Here is a 23,211-nt window from a genome sequence, read left to right on the forward strand (position 1 = left end):
ATAACTATGCCAAAGATGGCATCCATATGTCTTTTCTTTCCAGGGAATATCATTATTTCTCTTTGCTCTTCTATTCCCCCAGGTAAAACAAAATGTGTGTTGGATATTGTGAACTCACAGTAAAAAAGTACAGAAGAACAAGTTAAAATGAAGGGAAACAGGAAACAAAAAGAACTCTGAATTATGAAATTGTTATCTAAGATAGGCTTACATCATTGAAAATGGTGAACCCATATTTGGGAGCTGAAGTGAAAAGAAAGAGAAACAAAACAAGAAATAGAATCATGTAGAAGTAGCAATTAGCAGGCATGGAGTGCCATGTAAGATACACAAATGCAAACACATACAAGGCCCATACAAATCCTCAAAACATGCAATGCATGGACATGTGTGTTTACACAAACCTGCACACATACAAATCTTATCATCAGTCAGAAGCTCATCATTACACACATATAAAACAGCCAAGCACCCAACTGAGTGCAAACAAAGCTGGTATTGCCTACAAAAGTTCATTTGTGTACCTACCTGTACAGAGATATTTAAAGTGACTATCCATACCTACAACAAAACTCAGAATGCAAACACATGGTAAAAGGCAGCAGTTTTTTCTGCTTGTAATATACTGAGACTCCATCTCCAAATGAAATTTGGTCCAGTCTTTTATCTTATTAAGCCTGATTCATCTTGTGACATGTAATGCATTTACATGAACTATCCCACAAAAGTAATCATTTCAACAAAAGACTGACACATTAATTTGGTGGAAAAATGTTTAGGAAGCACCTTGTATGAATATTCTTACATTTGCTTCTCAGCTGACGGTGTCTTGAACACCCACACATGCACTTTCAGTTAACAATGTGCCAGAAACTATTATCCTTGCTTTTACCTGCCCACGCATAATTGTATCCCTTCTTCCCCTAAGCTTGTTTTTCAGGTTGCAAAAGATTAGAACACAATGTCTATTTCTATTAGCATTGAAGACAAAAAAAAACTAATAACATATACTTCCAGCTGAGAAAGTACATTTTAGAAGTTGGTGTTCATGGTTAATAACAATGAAATCAGGAACACTGAATCATTTGAAATGGATTTAAATTAAAGAAACTTTTTTTTGCAAAAAGAAGTTTTTGTATACACTAATATGTAAGAATCTTTCAGTACATGACACAGTGAGATATTTATCAAAGACCTGGATTTCTGAGGATATTTATTAGAATGTTGACAGTTCATATAGTGCATAAGATTTTGAGACGTATTTTTGGCCTTCACATTTAAAGAACTAAATTATGATTTTAGTACATTAAACAAATTGACAAATCTTCTATGATTCAGTCTAGTTATAATTGGTCCAGATTTGTAACAGGGGTATTTTTTTTTAAGTACTAAATGTATAATAGCAGAAACTAATAAAAAAAAAAAAAAGGAGAACTTGGCTCTAAGGAAGGCTTCCAACATTTATCTGAAGGATCTCCTCACTCCCTGAGGTCAGTGATCCAACTTCCTGAAAAATTAAAAATAAATAAAATTAAATAAAAAACAAACAGGCTTCCGATTCATTTATTTATTTAATACATGTTGCATATTTCATCCATACATTTACCTAAAAAACAGAAAAGATCAGAAAGAACTGACCAACAACACTGTAAAACAACACTTGGAAGAAACAGAAATGTATACATGAGCTTTGTAATATACTGAGACTCCATCTTCTAATAAAATTTGGTCCAGTCCTTTATCTTATTAACCATGGGTCATCTTGTGATATATAATACATTTACACGGACTATCACACACAACTAACAAGCATCATTTCAACAAAAGACTGATTCAGGGTTAACAATAGAAACTTATAGAGACAGCAACAGAAATTTATAGATGATCCAATGGAACTAATTAGATCATACAAATACATTTTTTTAAATCTGTATACATATTTTCATGTGAGAGTAAAATTCCTGATCCCTGGCTTAGTCACCTTCTGTATTAGTCAACTTTTATTGCTGTGACCAAAATACCTGGTATAAATAACTTAAAGAAGGAACAGTGTGTCTGGGGTCATGATTTAAGAGGGAGGTTCAACAGGAGTATTGCTCATCAGTGAGATAAGTGACAAGGCAATTCAATGAAATTCAATATTACAGAGTAAAATAATCATAGAGACACAAATTCAACATCTCTGTACACAGAACAAGAAATAGTACTTTAGAAAAGGGCTAGTTTTGCTGCTGGTGGCATCAGTACCTCAGTTCACCCAGAGGGGTGGGGTAACACAGGCAGAAAGAGAGAAAAGCACTGTGAATACATTTGGCACAGGAGAACCTGTGGAATGCAGCGGGAGAGTGATCTTAAGTGATCGAGATGCTGGGGCAAGCTGATGATGGAAAAGCGCTCCAAATCTCTTAGTGAAAAATGGAGAGTTGAGGTAGGAAGTGCCCACATGGCAACTTCAGCAGCAGGAGCTTGGGAGTTTGTGGAAATCACTGCCAGCCTGTCCCAGAAAATGTCTGAAATGGGATCCAGAGGGTTCTTGGTTTAGCACAACTGGAACAGGCACAGAAAAGATTGTAGCCTGGGGGATCCAAGCTGGGGATACAAAAGGGAGGGAGGCTTGCCTTCCTTGTTTCTGTTGGGTCATGCTATCATTTGGGGGAGAGGCCAGAAACTGAACAGGAAGACCATCTGCATTACAGCTCTGATCTTGGAAAACCCACATTCATGGTGGTAGAATATCTGAGACCTGTGGAGGGCTAGTTCTCCCAATTGAAGGGGAATTTGCAGAATGAATTTTCAGGGGGTCCTTAAGCCTCAGGTGCCCAGTAGAGATGATTATCTGCCCAGCAAGAGGGGCCATGGACCCACCTCTCTGGAGGAAATGCCTCTAGACAAAGTTCCAAAGGATGGTCAGAACTAAACATCAGCTGGTGGAACTCCCCATTCAGAACTCTGCATCAGTCCCACACTGGCAGGTCATCAACCTGCTCTTTCACAGGGAAACTCCAGTTGTCAGCACTCCCTGTCCATCCTACCTTATACTGTGAGATGAGAAGCTGAGAGCTACTACAAACAGCTTTGCTTCCAGGCCATACCAGCTGGAAGTTTGGTGAGAATCACAAAGTGTTTGGATTTACCAACCCCAGCCTTTGATGCAAGGGGTGGCTTAAAAAGAAACACAAAGAAGGGCTCAATAGCCCAGGCAGAGAATTCATCCTTGCCAACCGTTTTGACCACCTCAGCAGAGTGGATCCCTCTGTTATTCATTAAGAGGTTTTTTTTTTTTTCCCCCTTTTTTCCTTTTTCCATTGTGTGTGTTTATGTGTGTGTTCCCACTACACTGATTATCTTGAGAATCTATAATTTGTCTTTCATTTTTATCATTTTCTGACATGTCTTATATTTAGCTTTGTTTTCACTTTGAAGGGATAGAATTTTTGTGAATTTGTTTTGGTTTAATATTTTGGTTGTTCTTACCATTGTTTTTGCTTCTCTTATTACTCCTTCTTCAATATTCTCCCCCTTTAGTGGTTAAATTATCCTGTTCCCTATTCCTTTCTCTTTTTATTGTTTCATTACTTTTAGTTAGCTTTTACTTCTCCTTCTTTATAGCCATCACCAGCTGCCTATCTCCTGCTTTCATTCTCTTCATTTTTTAAACATTTCAAACTTTCTCTTATCTTTTTAATTTGTTTTTTAATATATGACAGCAAAATGCATTACAATTCATATTACATATATAGAGCACAATTTTTCATATCTCTGGTTGTATACAAAGCCTATTCACACCAATTTATATCTTCATATATGTAGTTCGGATAATGATGTCCATCACATTCCACCATCATTGCTAATCCCCTACCCCCTCTCTTCCCCTCCCACCCCTCTGCCCTGTCTAGAGTTCACCTATTCCTCCCATGCTCCCCCTCCCTACCCCACTATGAGTCAGCCTCCTTATATCAGAGAAAACATTTGGCATTTGTTTTTTTGGGATTGGCTAACTTCACTTAGCATTATCTTCTCTAACTCCATCCATTTACTGCAAATGCCATGATTTTATTCTCTTTTATTGCTTTTATTCCATTGTGTCGATATGCCACATTTTTTTTATCCATTCATCTACTGAAGGGCATCAAAGTTGGTTCCACAGTTTAGCTATTGTGAATTGTGCTGCTATAAACATTGATGTAGCTGTGTCCCTTTAACATGCTGTTTTTAAGTCCTGTGGGTATAGACCAAGGAGTGGGATAGCTGGGTCAAATGGTGGTTCCATTCCCAGTTTTCCAAGGAATCTCTATATTGCTTTCCTTATTGGCCTCACCAATTTGCAGTCCCACCAGCAATGTATGTGTGTGTCTTTTCCCCCACATCCTCACCAACACTTATTGTTGTTTGTCTTTATAATAGCTCCCATTCTGACAGACGTGAGATGAAATCTTAGAGTAATTTTTATTTGCATTCCTCTAATTGCTAGCAAAGATGAACATTTTTTTATATATTTGTTAATTGATTGTATATCCTCTTCTGAGAAGTGTCTATTCAGGTCCTTGGCCAATTTGTTAATTGGCTATTTGTTTTGTTTTGTTTTTTAGTATTTAGCTTTTTGAGTTCTTTATATACCCTAGAGTTTAGTGCTGTATCTGATGTTGTGTGAGGGGTAAAGATTTGCTCCCAAGATGTAGGCTCTCTATTAACCTCACTGATTATTTCTTTTGCTGAGAAAAAATTTTTAGTTTGAATTCATCCCATTTATTGATTCTTCATTTTAATTCTTGAGCTATATTATTAAGGATGTTGGGATCTAATCTGACATGATGAAGATTAGGGCCTACTTTTTCTTCTATTAGACTCAGGGTCTCTGGTTTAATTCCTAGGTCCTTGACCTACTTTGAGTTGAGTCAAACTTTCTCTTATCTTCCTGGCTCATTTTCTCTTCATTTAAGGAACTATAATTTTACCATATTTAAACTATTTAGTTTATATAATTCTTGCCCTCAATCATTCCTGTTGTGGTGGTTATTAATATGGCGAACATAGTTGACATTTTCTATTTAGTGCTAGATCTAGTTTGTGTCTATTGTTGTTGCTAATTTTAAATATTGACCCCACCATTCCTCTTTGTGAAGAAATTTGTGTTATAGATGTCATAGTAGGTATAAAGATGTATTTTAAAGCTATCTACTGATCCCCACCATTATTGCTACTGCTTGATTCCCCTTTTCCTAAGAAGAGCTGAAAAATGATTGGGATACTACAAGTTCACAAGGCAGAGATACTGTTCCTAAGCTATACTCGCAACACTTTTAAGTAACAGTGAACTCACTCTACCCATAGGCTGTCTCCACTTGAGCTCTAACCATATTTCTATACATAGAATAAAGGAGAGAAAAGCCTCAACTAGAAACAGCTATAGGGAGACTTCAAGACCAACTCCTAGACATATACAAGTACAGCAAAAGCAGAAAGATGTCACAAGACAATAACTCAAAGGAATTCATACTATAGCAGAGATCTCCAAGAATGTATGCAATTCTACAGCTGCAAACTAAGCATAATTGAAAGTTGAAATTATTGAGTTGCACTGAGCCTAGGTGGTGAAACTAAAAGATACCAACTACACAGTATTAACTATAAAAAAGATAACATATGAATGAAAAGCCAAACACACAATAGAGAAAGAAGAATTCATCAACAGATGGGCAAGTCCACAACCTCTGAAAAACATCAGAAAAAAAGCAAAAAGTCTTCTCTAAAATTTACAATCCCCCAACAAAGCAACCCAAAAATATGGAAATAGATAAAAGTTCAGAGAAGTCTTTAAAAATTTGATTGAAATTGTTGAATGAGTTGAATGGTATAAGAAATGAATTAATAGAACACACACAGAAGGTGAAAGAACATTTCAGTAAAAACAGGGACACTGAAAAGAAACCAAATAGAATTCCTGGAAATGAAAAATTATGGATCAAATTCAAAAATTCACTTGAAAGTATTACCAACAGACTAGATTATGTAGAAAATGGAGTTTCAGGCTTTGAAGACAGAACTTCAGGCCTTGAAAACAGGGTGTGTGAATGTGAATAATAAATATGTAATAAAGGAAAAGAAATAAACAACCATAATCAGATAATACAATAATAATGGAACAACATGAAAAAAAAAACAAATTTAAAGTCTTTGAAATAGAATAGAACATAGAGATACAGGGTAATGACATTAATTAATGTACTTTTTAGTAAAATAATAACAGAAAATTTTGTGACCCTAAAAATGAAATGGATATTTGCATACAGGATGCATGTGGAACCCCAAATAGATAAGATCAAAAGAGGACCTCCGTGAGACACATTATATTCAGAATGCTGTAGTTGGTATCTTTTAGTTTCACCACTTAGTTTGAATCCATCCCATTTATTGATTCTTGATTTTAATTCTTGCGCTATAGGAGTCTTATTAAGGAAGTTAGGATCTAATCTGACATGATGAAGATTAAGGCCTAATGTTTAGTTGATATCTTTTAGTTTCACCACATAAAAAATAAGGAAAGAATATTAAAAGTTGAAAGAGAAAAGCATCAGGTCATATTTTAAAAGAAACCAATATATCTCACTTTTAACTTCTCAATTCAGATCCTAAAATCAAAGAGGGCTTGGAATGATATATTTCAAGTTCTGAAAGAAAACAATTGCTAGAAAAGCTATTATTCACAATTGAAGAAGAAATTAAAATTTTCCAAGAAAAGGATAAACTAAAAAGAACCCACGACCACTAAGCCAGCACTACAAAAAATACTTAAGGACATGTCACACACAGAAGAACTGAAAAAGAAACCCTTGAGCTCTCTAATAAATGAAAGTCTCTAGAAGAGCAATTTAACTTAATGAAAGACTGAATTAAATATAGAAAATAAACCGAAATTTCAGGAACTATCAAAGATCTGTTCATGATAACACTTAATATAAATGGTCTGGACTCTCCAGTTAAGACATACATTGGCAAAATGGATTTAAAAACAAGATCTAACTATATGCTGTTTGCAAGAGTCTCATCTCAGAGGAAAAAAAACCCATAGGCTGAAAGTAAAATGATGAAATTGATATTTCATAGAAATGAAGTCTGAAAACAAGTAAGAGTAGCTATTCTGATATTTGACAAAGCAGACTTCAAGCAAAAATGAATGATAGTCAAAAAAGGTGACTACTTTCTGATAAAGGGAACAAGCCAACATAAAGACATAAAGATAGCAAATATTTGTGTCCCAAATTTTGGTGCACCTAATTACAAAAAAAAAAAAAAAAAAAAAAAAGAAAGACAACTTCTTGATATTCTAAACATAGTAATACTGAATTATTTCAATATACCACTATCACCGATGGAAAGGTCATCCAGACACAAAATTAATAAAGATACTTCTGAACCAAGTAATACTATAAGTCAAAAGGATGTTAACAGACATCTACAGAATATTTCACCCCAAAACAGCTGAATTCATTTTCTTCTTGACAACTTATGGAATCTTTTCCAAAATAGACAGCAAAAAGGTAACATTTATGAACCAGAATATGGGCCCTCACTAAATATTTGAATTTGCTGGAGTCTTGATCTTGGCTAGCCTCTAAAGGTGTGAAAAATAAATTTTGTTGTTTATAAGCAACATTGTGGGATTTTGTTAAAACCCTATAGAAAACCACATGTGGGGAAGAAAAAACATTTATTGTGAATCCCTTTAATCATTAGTATGAAACTGCTAGCCTTAGAAATATTTCATCCAGAGCCAGTGAAGCCTTCAGATAATTCCACCTCAGCACACATCTGACTGCAATTTCATAAGAGGCATGTTTTAGTCATCTTCCAATTGCCATGATTGAAATACCTGCCAAGAACAACTTAGAGGAGGAAAAGCTTATTTTGGCTCATAGTTTCAGAGGTTTAATCCATGGTTGGCCAACTCCATAACTCTGGGAACAAGGTAAAGCAGAACATCACAAAAGAAGTGCATTGCAGAGGGAAGCAGCTCAGAACATGACAACCAGGAAGCAGAGAGACAGCTCCGCTCACCAGGAACAAAATATTAAACCCGAAGTCACAACCTTAGTTGTTGAGAGCCACAGCCAGCCGAAGGGGCCCCAGCAAACTTCCAGCTGCCAGCTGATGATTGGCTCACAGCGGCCCCAGCAACATTTAGCTGATTGGCTCCTCTGCGGTGATGCTCATTGGGCTCTTTCCCTGCCCTTTCAAACCACGGAGCTGCTCATTGGGGACTTCTTTGGCTCCGCCCATGCAACCCAGCGAATCGGCCTCAAGAGCAGGGGGATTGTGGGAGGTGGAGAGAGGCTTGTGTGGGGGTGAGAGGCTTGTGGGAAGCCAGTGGTGGCAGTTGGGCTCTGAGGGTTTTTCCTGTGGAGCTGTTTTGTTTGGCATGTGTGGTTCTAAAAATAAAGTTAGTTTCCTGAATTGTGGCTCCTGAATTGTGCCCAGCCAGACTGCGGCACCTAGTGACCCACTACTTCCCACAGCCACTCCCTACCTGTCTATAGTTAGTGCCCAATTAATCCATATTAGTGGATTAATCCACTGATTATGCTTTAACTCTCATATTTTAATCACTTCACCTTTGAAAATTCTTGCATTATCTCACACATGAGCTTTGTGGGGGACACCTCATCTAAACCATAAAGGGCCTGAGCCAGAAACTGCCCAGTTAGGCTATTTCAATTGCCTGACTCATAGAACTGGTGAAAATCCTAAACAGTTATTGTTGTTTTAAATAATAATTAATCCACTGGGATTTAAGCTAATTAGTTAAATAGTAATAGATAATTCATACACTGACTTATAGCCACCAATGGAAAACAAAAATATGAGAGGTTTATGAATAAGTCAGATAAGCAGGAATTAGGGAGTAGAAATATTTAACCAACAAGTACCTATTAAATAGTGAGTTGGTATCATACATTAATTACAAAAATGGTTTTTCTAGCTAGACCATTTGAGTTAGCTAAATTCAGCCAATTACTTGTCTCTTTAGAGGATTTTTTAATCCAATTTTGAGTGTAATACATATAATGCATGTTCTATGTAACATATGAGTGCATGCACGCACATGTACAGGCACTGACATACATCTGTATACTCATTTAATCCTTAAAACCACCAAATGAAATATGTACTAATATACTTTCCATTTTACATATGAAGAAACTAAGGCACAGCTTATAAGGTATACAGCCAGGCTTCAAATCCAGTTGTTTTTAGTGTTAGCGCTTTCAAAGATTATAACACAGTGTCTACTAATTAATTATGACTTGTTTAATAAATACTTGAAACTATTGAGGAGTCATGGTGGCTGAGGTTATTTTAGTCTATTCTTGACTAATCTTAGTCTAATCATTGATCACAATTCTGGAGACTGAGAAATCCAAGATCAATAAATAGACAGATTCAATGTTTTATGTTTTGAATATTAAGTATCCCTCAAAAAGTCATGTTAGGCAATGTAGCAATGTTCAGAGGTGAAATGATTAGATGATGAGAGTTGTAACATCGTCATTCATAATTTGAATGGATTACTGAGTGGTAACTGTGAGCCGATGGGGAATGGCTGGAGGAAGTAGGTCTCTAGGGTTATGCCACTGGGAATATAATTATATTATGTCCCAGGCTTCCTTCTCTCTCTCTCTCTCTCTCTCTCTCTCTCTCTCTCTCTCTCTCTCACACACACACACACACACACACACACACAGTAACTTTCCTTACCATGATGATTATGATGATTTCCTTCACCTTGGGCCCAAAGAAATAGAATCAGCTGACTATGACTAAGCCTCTGAAACTATGTGCCCAAAATAAACTTTTTCCCCAAGTTCTTATTAGGTGTTCTTCTGGTCACAGCAATGAAAACACACAAGGTTGAGTAAGACCCCACTCTCTGCTTCCAAGATGGTGCCTTCTTGCAATGTCCTCAAAAGGCAGAAGGGTTGGCAGACTGTTCTTCATATTGAAAAGGAACTAGAGGTTCCCGCAACCTTTTATAAGGGCAAGAATCTCATTTATAAGGACTTTTTGAGACACTTCCCAAAAGACCCTACCTCTAGACACCACCACATTTGGGGTTTAGATTTCAACACATAAATTTTGGAGAGACAAAAACATTTGGATCATAGTAATGTGTATCATTTTTTTTCTCAAGGAAATTACATTTTAAGTGGAATATTAAATTTGATTCTAAGAAAACCAAATGATATTAGGAATATTTTGCTTTATATGAAAGAAATGTATGTTCATTGTAGAGAATTTTTAAAATACAGATAAGCAAATGGCACAAAAGTTATTCATGAATTCATTATCCAGAGTTAACTACTGCCAAAATTTCATTGTATTCACCTGGTTTGTGTCTGTCATGTGTTGTGTGTGTGTGTGTGTATATATATGTGTATCTTCTATTTTTATTAATTCAATCACAAACAAAATTTTGTGAAATGTATTTCTCAATTTTAGATAGAATTTATCTAAAACATTCTCAAAATATTGGATATATAAATCGACCCAGTTTTCTACTATTTTATACAATGCTTTTCTACTATTTTATACAAGTAATATAACTTGCTTACCAATTGGAAAAGTTGACTTTGTACAATGTTGATAATCAGAGTTGACCCTAACTTTTTTTTATTATTGCTGTATGGTTCCACCTGTATTTTTTGGTATTTTTCAGCCTTATGTTTTGATATGAAATAATGTCTATATTTGGCTTTTTCAAACTTCTCTTGTCTTTATTAAGCAACCTCATACTCCAAGTCAATGTTTGCTGCCATATTAACAGAGAAATATCATTATGAGCCCAGGACAGTTCATGAGGAAAAGGCTCCATTAAAGTGAACAAATTTAAGGAAAACCTTCCCGAGAGGATAGGACTTGAAGAGGCAGTGTACATTAGGTGAACTGGCATGAGAAGTAACATGGATTACCAGAACAAAGAATATAGATTTTATGTTTTTTTCAGATATAATGGGGTGACATCAAAGACATTTGATTATGACTGAATATGCTCAAACTAGAGATTCAGAAAGGTTAATCTGTCAATGTTGTGCAAAAACTTTCATTAAAGACTGAAGGCTTTAATAATGAAGGGCTAATTGGGAAGATATATAATTGGGAAGATTGAAATACAGTCAATATATCCTCTAGTTCACAGCACACTTAGGTGACTAAGTGCATTGCAACTTAATAGTGGCAGACAAAAAAAGGATTTCTTGGTCATCAGATTTCATTTATCACAGTGTCCTTGCAAAGTGATTCCTTTTCAAAGTTTTCCATGTATTCTAAATAGGGGAAGTCAAGGAGGTTGCTCTTAGGATCAGGAAAGAGGTTGTTTGATTAATGGACTCCTAACCTAATCCTGATGCTCTAAAGATAGAGGAGAAATTTATGGAGTATATTTGTAATCTATTCAAAGCTGACTGAAAGCCTCTACATGACAAGAGCAAACTACCTCAGACTCTTGTAGCTTAAATTCTATCCGTAGCCTCTAAATTCCTTTTTCCTTTCCTCTATGTTGACTGTCCATATTTTTATAATTTAATTTACCTCTGTAATCATGTACAAAGTATTCCATTACCTATAAAATTATTTTTTGTTTTATATTAACACATTTGAATTCTCTTCAATGCTATTTTTACTCTTTTATTATATCTCATTGTGTATGTGTTTTTTAAACCTTAACCAGAGACAATTTCTGGAAATTTTAACAGATATCTGGACCTTGAAATTATCCACAAAATCTAATACAGTATGCTCCCTCCAGCTCTAGTCAATATTTCTTTGAACAATGCTATAGGTTTTTATGTATAAATTAGTTGAACCGACTAGAATGGACTTGCTAAATGATATTTCAAATCATATTGCTAAAAATAAAATGTCAACTTTATAGAAATTGTATTTAAAGAATCATTAAAATGCAGGAGGATATTTCTTTCTCAAAATGTAGGTTAAATGCACCTACGTTTAAATATAGGCTAAAGCAGCCTTTCTGGGAAAGCCTTCAGAAAGTTTTAAATATATTTCAGGAGCCCAGGAACTTCGAGGTGATTATTCTGGGCTCAAGTTGGAAGCAAGAAGCTGCAATGGTTAAGTTATCAGGGAAAGCATGGGAGGTCTGAAAACCAAGGATCCCTGCCTTGCCTGGTAATAACATAAGCAGTCACTGCCGTCTCCTAAATCTTAAGAGAAAACAAGTGTGTGATTCCACCTGAAAATCTCATTACTTGAACCAAATACAGGTGTTAATCCAAGGTCAGAGCCACAGCAGAGAAAATAGATTGGTCCCTGTTGGAGTCCCCAAGCATCGTGCATCACACATGAGTCAGAAGTCCATGGCACCACTCTATTGAATTGTGTTTACAGGTGACTGCAGATTAGGTAATAAATGTGCTCTTGGTAAATGAAGAGAAAAGGACACTTAACAATTAAAATATTTGGAACAAACTGTACTCTACATCTTATTCTTCATTGCTTATTATCTGACATTTACAAAAGGGAGGAGCAGAGGAACAAGGAGGTCATGACTATAGAATTTAGACATAATTTGATTTTTTTCTATAAAAATAACTAAAGTTTTTTGATTCCTGAAAATTCTTCAGTTGGCCTATGATGAGTCACAGAACCACAGTGCAGCCTTACAAGAGATTATTAAATTTATTCCCTTGCCTTTGAATAAAGAAAATTTTAGAAAGATGTCTATTTTTTTCAGTTATATAACATAAGCAAAGTGCTAGGAGTATCTCATAAGCCCTCACTAAAAATTTGTTACTTCTAAAGTCAATATAGAAACTTTCACTTTTCTTTTTCCTCCTTCTTCCTTATTTACTGTAACTATTGGAAAGAAATTGTTTTGACAGTTCTAGAGTTTCACAATCTATGCATTAAAAAATAATTCCTATATTCTTGTCCATTTCCCTTTGTCCTGGGCTTGGTGATACTAGTTTTAATAACTAGGTAGAACACATCCTATTAAGGCATTATTTCCTCAATTCTTCTTTCCATAGAACATGAAGACACATCCTTTAGGATTTCTTTATGTCCTTGTGTTATTATTTTTCTTGTTCTCTGCTATGGACTAAAGGTCTCTGTCCTACCTAAATTCTAGATGTTGAGATCCCTTCCTCTAAGTTGAGGGCTTTGGGAGATGGGGCATTTGGGGAAGGAGATTAAAGTCATGAAGGCACAGTCTTCCTGGGGTTGGTGACCTTATCAAAGAGACCCCAGAAATCTGCCATACCCTTCAGCCACATGAGGACACATTGAGAAGTCACCATCTATAAGCCAAGAAGCAGGCATTCACCAGACACAAACATGCCTACACCTAAATTTCTGTTTTCTGTAAACAGCCCATTCTGTCATACTTTGTTATAGCAAATTCAATGAGTAAAGACATTTTCATTAGAGACTCCATGAATTAAAAGAAAAAAAAAAACCTACATTATGGCAGACATGAGAGCTGACCAAATGAGCTCCTAAGGGCCAGAGATGGAACAAATTTGAACAATAAAATTTATAAATCAGTGCTGTATGACAACACAAGGAAAAAGATAAATATCCATGCTTTCATACTGCTATAAGTAAATAATTGAATAAATACATAGGAAAGAAGAAACAAAAATCCCCTGCATAAATATTTCAAATTATGTATGTAGATACTGTGATCTCAAAGAGATGGGGCATAATTCCCGCTCTTCAAGTATGCTCACAGTGATTTCCTTCTAAACAACACAATGTGGAAAAGGGAGTGGGCACTAACTTTACAATGGAGAAAACGGAAAACACTATCCTGCCAGGTGAACAAGGTTAATATCAACAATGAGAAGTTATGCTCATAGAATGTGCCCTTGATATGATATGATGAGATTGATATCTTACCTCTGTAGTCTTCCTTCACATATTTATAACCCCAGTCCAAACATGAGAAAAAAAATTAGTGAAGCTCAAATTGAGACACTCCCCATAAAATAGCTGACCAGTACTCCACAATAGTGTCAAAATCATCCAAAAGCAAGAAAAGGATGAAAAAATGTCACAGCCTAGAGTAACCTCAAGAGACAAGACATGTAAATGTAGCATGGTATATTGGATGGAATCTAGGAAGACAGAAAAAAAAATGAATATTAGCTAAAAACAAAGAAAAGCTGAACATGGACTGTACTTAATGATAATGTATATATGTACATATATTAACTTAGTAATAGGCATATGTGCCTATTATTAATTTTTAGAAACATATAATATTAATATAAGATATTAATACTAGAAATTAATGTAAAGTATGTAGGGAAAAAAAAGAAAATTTTCCTGAAATAATTGGATAAAATTATCTTAAAAATGTACCCTACTTTATGTCATATATATCCAAACTAAGTGTAAATGTATATAAACGTAAAAGACAAGCCTATTTATTTTCAAAATATAAGACAATATCTTCAAGATCTTAGGAAAGGTCTTGAAATAGGAAAAATATTTTTAAACAGAGCATAAAAAAGGAATAAATTTAAAGATTTTAAGACAAAGAAAACTTTTTTCTTTTTTTCTATTTTCTTTTTTGTCATGCTGGGGATTGAAAAATTTAAAGATTCAAAAACTAGACTATGTAAAAATTAAAAATTATATCTTTCAAAATATATCACCAAGGGAGAAAAAGGCAAACCTCATACAGAAGAAAATTGCCCACACATCTGAAAATATGAAGAACTCCTATAAGAATAAAACCTGGTTAATCCAAAAGCAAAATAAGCAAGACTATAAAACAGTTGCTTCATAAATAGAACTCTATTGGCCAATAAATATATAAAATTATTTTCAATCTGAGAAGTGATCAGGGAAATGCAAATTAAAAGTCAAAAGAGATGCCATGAAAACCCCAGGAATATCTAAAACTAAGACTTACAACCAAGTGTTAGCAAAGATGGAGAGCAGAACTAGCATACAATGCTGGTAAAATTTTAAACTGGGACAACTGTTTTGGGAACAGTTTGGAACATGCTATAAGAATTGAGCATATGCACCCACTATAACAGAAATTCCACTCCTACATATATATCCAAAAAAAATGTGCACATGTGCATCAAAAGACATATAAAATTATGTGTATTATTTATAAACACCTCAAATTGGAAAATGTCCAAATACCTACCAACATTAAAAGGGAAAATGCAAACAACCAAGTAGCACACATCAAGAAAGGTGAGCAAACTATAGCATCATGCAATAATGCAGATAAGTCACACAAACATAACTTTGAGCAAAAGAAACCAGTAAAATGAATTCTTTATTATATTATTTGATCTATATAGAGTTCAACAACAGAAAAACTATAGTATAATGATTAGAAATTTGTGCTTCAATTAAAAAATTCAAGGAAAAGAGAGTATTAGAAAGTTTAAAAGCGTGCTTACTGGGTAATGATGCAGTGTTAAATGATTTGTATTAGACAAACCAGAGAATTCTGTGGTGTTGGTGATTTTCCGGTCCTTAACCCCCATGGGGATTTCATGGTTGTTCATTTTGTATTTCATAATTCATTGAGTTGCAATTTTTTGTGCATGCTTAAATAGAATATTTTTTAAATTTGAAAATACAAACTATTTTGCATTTACAAATGTCTTTTCACATATTAAAAGTTTTATAATAAGTTACTATGCAATGTTATTTTCTTATTCATTTTGTTTCAGGCCATAGAACAAGATTCCAGAATCCCATCCCCAGATATACCTAACTTGCAAAATGTTTAATCAAAATGGAAGTGAAATAGAATTTTATGCTAGAAGGAAGATATATTTACCAAGGATGATTGGAACATCTTCTTTAATTACAAACTGCTCATGGTTTCCAATAAAGTATCTTTCTGCAGAAGGCAAGACTATAATCACTCTCAGTACCATGCAGTGTCCCCATTGTGCTCTTAGACAGGATGGTAATTAAGATGGTCACAACTATAACTGTCAAGCACAAAAGCAATGCTGAGTGTATTTCTGACCCAGCTGCTGTCAGCATGAAGTACAAGGATTGAAAATATTGCCAAGAAATCAATCTCCTCCATCAAAACTGAACTGACTCTGAGCAGTAGTTCAGTAGCTTCATTGTAATAAACACAAGTACAACTGATTGCCACCTAGAAATTAATAAAGAAGCCTCAATTCCATATTTCGCCTATGGTTTTTATAAAGGCATTGTACATGCCTGCCAAGAAAGTAATTCTCTAGAAGAAAGAAAGATGTAAATGGCATCTTTCTGAATACACAAAAGGAAAACATCAATTGGCAAAATAAATTACAATCAGGGTCATTGCTTTATTTTCAATACTATTTTGTTAGATAAAGTTTCTCTTTTTCTAGAAATTAATGATGAATGTTATCACCAAAACCAATTTGGCAATGATGGATTATTGGTATGGGAGAAAGAATAAGATGCCAGCAATCCCCAGATGAATTGCATGTAGAGTAAGAAGACTCTGCTGCTCTCAGTAAATGAGTCCCAAGACCTTTTATAAAATTTATTTTGGCAAGTTTTCTTTCTATAAAGACAGTTTGATTAAAAATGCATCACTAAAATGCATGGGTCTGTGAAATATGTTATAAGAAGAAAGACTGGACCAGGAAGAATTTTAAATGCAATGCAGGCCTGACAAAATCTTGGCCAATCTGATGGAAAATTCAAAAAGAGCATTGGCTTCCAGAGTGCTCTGTGTCAGGCCAAAGTGGCCAGGTTTCGGGTGCCCCATCTTCAGTCATCAGTTGTAGGCTTTCCTGGAAAAGTGTGAACTGCTATGGAATACGATTGGGCAACTGAGGAAAAGTCTAGAAGGAAATGGAAGCTGGAGGTTGTTGCTGACTCCAGGCCTATAGCCAAGCAGCAAGCTCTACTGAAGGAGAATCTGCAGGCTTCATCTCCATGACAACAATAGTCTGCTCCTGGTGCTCCTTATACCTACTTCTTCATAAACATTCAGAAGGTGTCCTCTTCTGAACTGCTGCAGGCTTCTTTTCTTGAAGAAAAATTAAGAGAGGGGTGCAAAGTTTAGTCCTAGGATTGCAACTGATACTTATTGTCTGTCTCCTCTGCTGTTCCCTCTAAATTCCCTCCTCCACAGCTTCCAAATCCACTTGGAAACTTCCCTTAAAAGAAACACTTATATCTGAAGTCCCCAAATTATTGTCACTATGCTCTTCAAATAACGGTTCGATTATAGTCACAAAAAAGAAACAAGAGTCACTGTGTTAGTCTGGGCTGCTATTAAAAAAATAACTGAAGTCACGCAGCTAAAACAACACATATTTATTTGTCATAGTACTGGATGCCTGTAAATCTGACATCTAATGAGAACCTGCTTCCTGGTTTTCAAACAGCTCTCTTCATGTTACATATTCACCATGCTTAGATCAGACAGAGAGAGGGAACAAGCTCAATGCTGTTTCTTATATCTGATTATAAGGACCTCTACTCCCATGACATTATTGCCTTCCGAAGGTCACATGTCCAAATACACCATTTTGGGAACAGGATTTCAATGTATAAATTTCTGGGTGATACAAAACATCATACCAGGCACTCATGTATATCATTATATTTTACACCTGTTTTTCTCTGTCCCTATTGCAAGTTAAAATTTCTAAAAGATTGCCCAATAGAACCCATTCATTCCTGCTAGTTCCTGGAGGGACAGAGCTCAAAGTGTCCAGACAACACTGGTAGTTTATAATTCAATCTTGCTGTTACTGTGCCTCTGATGGAAAATTTCTTCCTTTTGAAAACCAGTATTTCTAACTCTGAAGAACTAGAGATGTGAAAACAAATTCCTTCAGTCAGTCATTGAAAGTGATGGTGTAAGATACTATTCTTTCTGCTCCATGTTTCCTGGATTCATGCATTCCTTCCATAGAAAATAGCACAATTTTTATTTAACAGAGATAAATAAATACATTTTATTTTAATGTGCAATGAATCTTATAGCATGATACTTCATCTTCATAGGATATATCCTTCAAACGAGCACATCTATGACATTTTCAATAGGCTGTTTCAATTCTCTCTCAATCAGGCAACTTCTAAGTGATGAGGTGTGTGATATACCAATAGGTCTTATAGACACAGACTCCTTCTCAAACTTCCCTTGCTGAAGAGTGGGTCACCTAGTCTGACACAATTTATGTGGGGCCACATGCCAGTGAATAAAGCATTTTCTAAATCTTTGGATAAGGCACTAATTAAAATTGTGTTGGCAAGGAAAGGAAAATCAATACGCACAATGCATGTCTATAAGAACAAACCACTGCCTACCTATTCTAGGATAGAGGGACCCAATATATCAACTTCTCACCAAGCAGCAGATTGGTCTTCTCAAGGAATGGTTTCTACTAGGGTCTCCATTTCTAGCAGGTAGGGAGGGTATTCAGGGGCTGCAGTAGTCAGATCAGCCATTGTAAGTTAAGTTCAAGATTTGAGGTTAGGCATAGTTCTTAAATCTACTGCAATAGCTTCTTTATCCATGAACCTACTTTCCAGCACTTGGGAGGTTAAGGAGAAAACTTGGCTGACAACAAGTGCCTAGGTTATTTGATCTACTGGTTTTTTAGTGTCTCTTCAATGGTGGATATTCACTGATGGGCACTATGTGCAATACAATGATCTTCACACTTCATTCATTGTTATGTCTATCCATATACCTTTACCTTTTTCCATGTGTATATGCATGTGTGGGTGGGGATATGTATCTGTGTGGAGCAGGGGTGGATGGGTGGGTGTGTATGTGTCTGCACAAAAGCAGAACTTGTAGTACAGCTGCTGTCCATATTTGGCCAACATCTACATACCAAACCAACACATCTGTAAGACAAACTCAGGAATTGCCCTATCCCTTCTTCTGATCAAACAGAGCCTTCCTTATACCCATAGAAATGAGCTGAAGGAGGAGGGTTGGTATTCCTATTGGTGGATTCCATTGGGACCTGAACTGTATTCATGAGGACTTCTTGTGTTCTCTGAACATGTATGTGTTAATCTTAGATGTTACTCTGTCATCTTATAATAAATTATTGCCAATATTACCTGATTGTAAGTCTTAGTAGGACTTTTTCCATATTTCTAGGAACAATCTTAGTAGCAAGTTCTTACCATAACCAAGGACCTACACTAATTAAAACAATCAACTCTTTCAATTCAATTTTTTTAAGGACCACCTTGATCAAATACATGTGGAAGCTGGTTCCACGCACACTTCCCCAGTTCCTGCCAATAGATACCCCCGACATTTTAATTTTTTTTCTTGGATATAGTTCCTTTCTTCCCTTGTCAGACCCAATGTATACCTTCAGTTATATGCTAGCTACATGTATCCTAGTCATCATCCTGAAAGGAATGGCTAAATTCTAAGGTATACATTGTCTTGTGCATCATCTTAAGAAGACAGAATCCTAATAGGAAGAGGCAGAACCCATCTGCAGTCTCACTATATTCAGAGGAGTCAAGGAGAAAATACATTATGAAAATTCACCCAGATCTCTCTGACATATTTTTCAGGGCTCCAGGTTTTCTTAATTAAAGTCCTAATCTTAACATTACGGGTTTGCTTTGGTTAGGTTTTTAATCATCTTCAAAGTTAACCCTCTTAGTCTGCTGCTTTCTTCACTCCCTGGGTAGAAATGATGAGAGCTTCTTTGGGTACAACCAGAGAGCTGCTTGGTTTCATACCTAGCTTTCTGTTGCCTGTTATTTTTCCTCCTATCTTTATTATATTTCTGAGAATTACCATTGTAATTCAGAAATAACCATTCTAACCCATGATCTTTATAGCTACTATTTTCTCCATACATCTTAAACTTCTGATACATTTTATTCCCTTGGGAAGTGCTCCCAATTCACCACCAGGAAATGTCTTAAAACTTAAGCTCATCTTATCTGCTGCTTTCCCACAATACTCCTGATCCCAACTGTAAGAAGTTAAGTGATGTGGAAATAGACTACTTCTGGGATAGAATTTGGAGATTTAGAAGGTTTACTAGGAACCAGCTCCTCTGAGAAAAATATATAGGAAAAATGACTGTACAGAAAACAAAGTAAAATACATGATGCAGTTCTCATACAGCCTTGGCCAACAGAGAAAATTCTCTAGAGCAAAAATTGCCTGTCATTATTTCTCCCAATGGTCCAGAATTTCTGAAACCTTTTTTTATATACATCTGCTTTGTTCCACAGCCAGATTCAAATGAGCAAGGGAATGCACTGCCTTAGAGAAAATTAAACAATATGGCTGAGCCTGACTCTGAAGGAACTGAGCATAAGGAGTTCTCAGTTGACTGTGTTCCTCAAAATTGGACAATGATCACTTCCTTAATGGAAGACTCACTTGGGTCATGCAAATCCTTGTTTATGATAATAGACTAAAATTCAGAAATCGCTATAAACAGGTTCCTGATGTTAAGAGGAAAATAATGTATTACAGAATGATAGGCTGCCGAAAACCAGGAAGATGTGGTTTCAAAAGGAAAGAAACATGTTGTCAAAGGCCCAGCAGGACCAAAATAATCAAAGATGAGAGATTTCTAGCACCATTGTATGAATTAACCAAAAAACAACACTCTGCCCCTCACACCTCTCCTTCCCCAAAATGTTGTGTATTTGAAATAGATATCAACTTCATAGCAATCCACAATGCTTTTTCCCAGACTGAATGCTGCTTTTTCACCTCTTTTACAAAAATATTTTAAAGTCAAAATGTTTTGTCAACCATAGTTAAGAATTTATATTTTATTTTAATATTATAAAATTCTATTCAAGAGTTTTAGTCAGGGGAGAAATATTATTTAATTTATAGTTTTACAAACTCACTTAGATTTCTCTGTAAAGAGTAGATTGTGAGGAGAAATAAGTGGTAAGAAAAAAATTCCAGTTAAGAGAATACCACTCAAGAGTTCAGTAATTGAAAAATATGTCTACTCTTAACACAAATGCAGAACACTGGCAAAAATTGTCATCATCAACGTTTTCAGAACTCAGAATATTTCTTAGCCAAAGGGTTGCAACACTCTAAAGAGCATTTTTTGAAGAAAAATAGCTGAATTTTGATAATGGTAGCTATATCTTTGATGTTTTAATTTTCCCTATTTCCTCCCCCTTCCCTTTCACAGCTCCTGCATGTTATATGTGAAGACTGAATTTTTGCAACCACAGTGATGGTAAGAATCAATAGTCTAGCCACTACTGGAAACCTCCCAAAAATAATACACAAAGAATTGTCATTGTTTGACTTGTGTAGCATCTCCTTAGAGAACCTCCATCCATAGAGTTTGTTTTATGTGAGTCAGCATTCACTCAGTGACATAAGAGCTATTCCCAGGGTATTTTTCAAAAACAATCAGTGATAACTGTATATCACATCTGCCTGAGCAACAATACTAGCTGAAGCAAACAGTCAAATAACAACCTTTTAAAAGTCTTAAAACTTTAAGGAAGACGGGGAATGAAAAATTCTTACAAAGTTATTTAACTAAGGATCTAGAAGCCTGTGCACACATCCAGAACAACGCATGACTAGAAACAATCTTAAAAGACTGTAATCTCTTACCTCTGGCTGAACACAAGTCTCTACAAAGCAGGAAGTGAAGACTAGGGCTGAGTTTTCAACTTATAAAACAATTAATCCAAACAATGCACATGTATACACACACACACACACACACACACATACAGAGAGAGAGAGAGAGAGAGAGAGAGAGAGAGAGAGAGAAAGAGAGAGAGAATCTTGCTGCAAAGACTAGAGGACATACAGATTCAATACCTTTAGTGAAATCTGATAAAACCATTAAATGACCACTGAGCTAATGAAACAGAGATTTCCATGGCTGCTATACACAACAAAAAATATGGATTTTACAGATTTATTCCAAGAAAGTCAATAAAAAACTAACTGAATACAGCAACAACAACAAATATGGGAGTGAAGAATCATGATGTCCAAATTTTCAATATCACATTATTTAAATTATCCTATTTCCCACAAAAATTAGAAGACACACAAAGAAATGGAAAAGGATAGCCTATATTCAGGAAAAAAATGTAGTCAATAGAAACTATGGTGAAGAAGTTTAGGTGTTGCATTTTTATGCACATTTTTACGTATGTGTGTGTGCTCCAACTACTAAAAAACACTATGTCTGAAGACTTAAAGTATGAGAACAATATCTTATCAAATAGGAAATACAAATGCAGTGATAAAAATCATTTAGGAAGCAAACACAAGTTCTTGAATTAAAAAGTAAAATAATAGGAATCAAATTTAACTATGGGAGCACAACAGAAGATTTGAGCTGGCAGAATAAGCCAGCTGGAAAAAGGTCAATTGCTATCCAGTCTAAGAAACAAGAAGAAAATGAATAGAAAGGTAAATAGAGTTGCAGAGCAATAAGGTATATGAACAAGCGTATGACACATACGTATTATGGAGGTCTCAAGAAGAGAAAGAAAGAAAAAGACATAAAGAATATCTGAAGGAATAATGTTCAAAAACAACTCAAATTTCATGAAAATATTTAATGTAAACATTCTTGAATTTCAATAAGCTATAAGTAGAAGATATTCAGAGAGACCCACACATAGACATATCATAATCAAAATGTCAAAAATGAAAGTGAATAATCATATACAGAGATACTTAGTATCACTACCCTAATTTATCAGAGACTATGCAGGTCAGAAAGCAGTGAGAGTACTTATTCAAAGTACTGAAAGAAAAAGAATGTGAACCAAGATTTCTATGCTAGGCAAGACTATTTTCAAAAGTCATAAATTCAAGATATTCCAGAAAAATAAAATCTGAGAATATTTTTTCCCATATAATAAACTACAAGAAATATACAAGGAAAGACTTTAGACAAAATGAAAAGAACACTCAACAGTGATTTGAATATACACAAAGACAAAAAAAGCATACTTACATACATAGGTAAAAATAAAAAGAGTAAATGTATTTCCACTTGAGACTTTTTTCTACTATTAGATTTCAAAGACAATTTCATACAGCAATAACTATAAAGTACTGTTGATTGGCCTGTAATACATGAGAATAAAATTTGCAAAAAAAAAAAAAAGGAGAAAATGAAATTATATCAATAAATATCAATACATAAATATGTTGACATGTATCAACATATATTTAAACATATAAGTAAATAT

Source organism: Urocitellus parryii, chromosome 10 (assembly GCF_045843805.1).
Source record: "Urocitellus parryii isolate mUroPar1 chromosome 10, mUroPar1.hap1, whole genome shotgun sequence".
In the NCBI taxonomy this organism is placed as follows: domain Eukaryota; kingdom Metazoa; phylum Chordata; class Mammalia; order Rodentia; family Sciuridae; genus Urocitellus; species Urocitellus parryii.